Consider the following 1,620-nt stretch of genomic DNA (forward strand, 5'->3'; position numbering starts at 1 on the left):
GTGTTGGTGAAAGAAAGCCGTTTACGTTAACTTTGAGTTTACGATTTGTGAGAAAGTTTGTAACGAAACGTGGCGTACCATTATGTAGTGGAAGTGTTGGTGAAAGAAAGCCGTTTACGTTAACTTTGAGTTTACGATTTGTGAGAAAGTTTGTAACGAAACGTAGCATTTTTGGGCCTATTTTCCATTTTATAAGCTGCCGAACTATAATATGAGCTTCAATTCTGTCGAAAGTTCTGTGAAAATCAAGGGATAGTACGGATATGTGATTTTTGCTCGATAGAGCGTCGCATATAAAGTCATCGAGGTTAATTAAAGCGTCTGGTGTGCTTTGTCCTTTTTTATAGGCAACTTGGTTCGATGATATGTATTTGCTTCTCTGAGCGTATCACATTAGAAGATTGGCAATAATCTGGCAATTTCCATTATTTTGAGGAAGAAGAGGTATGACAGAAAAAGTTTTCCAAAATTGGGGGAGACACCTGTATCGAATATTTTATTATACAGATTTACCAATCGTAGCTTGAGACTTTTGGGCGTATGTGTGATCATTTGGTAAGAAATTTTGTCTAGACCCGGTGATTTTGCTTTAACAGCGGACGCAATAAACTCGAGTTCAGTGTAGGATATACATGATTCTATTTGTTTAGCAGAAGAGGTAAGATAATGAATAAGATGGTAATGGTTGGACAAGATATGGGTTTTTGCAGTTTGAAATCGTAAACTATAGGAATCGTCTGAACTGGTTACAGAGTAGTATCTTGCGAATAACTCAGCAATTTCTTTTGGATCGATAATAGAACCTGTTGCCCCCTTCATACAACGGATGGTTTGATTTCTAGGTGTTCCAGAAAGTTTATTCAAAGCATTCCATATTATTTTTGGACTAGAGCATGGATTGATATTGCTTGTGAAGTCCTCTAAGCAGTTACGTTTTGACTGCTTTGTACTTCGTCGGAAGAGTTCATTTGCTTTTTTGAAGGAGATAAGGTTGGCTAGTGACCGAGAACGTTTGTATTTATACCAGGCTACTTTATTTTCTTTCCTGCAACTAAGCAATTTCTTTGTTCAACCAGGGAACAATCGTTGTGTTTCTTACTGGCTCTGTTTTTGGTACGCTCGCGTTAGCTGAAGATCGAATAAGTTTTGTTAAACCTGCACTTTCTTGGTTTGGGTTGTCGGCGATTGCGCTACAGTTGTTGTTTGTTTCGCATAGAGACTGAAATTTCGGTTATGAATTTCATACTAAATTTAACATTTTTGGAAATTGTACCTAAAGACAGTTTTAAAACAATTGGAAAATGATCACTGCCATGACGATGGTTGAGTACACTCCATTCGCATTTTGTAGCAAGTGAATCAGTACACATTGTGACGTCTATATGTGAAAAGGATTAATAGGTTGAGAAGTGTGTTTCGGCACCATATTTTAAACATAATAAGTTTGAAGATAGTAAAGCATCTTCGATACTTTTTCCCCTAGTGTTGGCTTTTGGGGAGCCCCAGAGCGGACTCCATGCATTAAAGTCTCCGACAAAAATTATTGGGGGATGGACTTGGTGAGTAATATGCAATATATCTGAGCGAGTGAATTGTTGATCAGCTGAAATGTACGTGCAA

The sequence above is a fragment of the Anastrepha obliqua genome, chromosome 6 (genome assembly GCF_027943255.1).
Source record: "Anastrepha obliqua isolate idAnaObli1 chromosome 6, idAnaObli1_1.0, whole genome shotgun sequence".
NCBI classification, from domain to species: Eukaryota; Metazoa; Arthropoda; class Insecta; order Diptera; family Tephritidae; genus Anastrepha; species Anastrepha obliqua.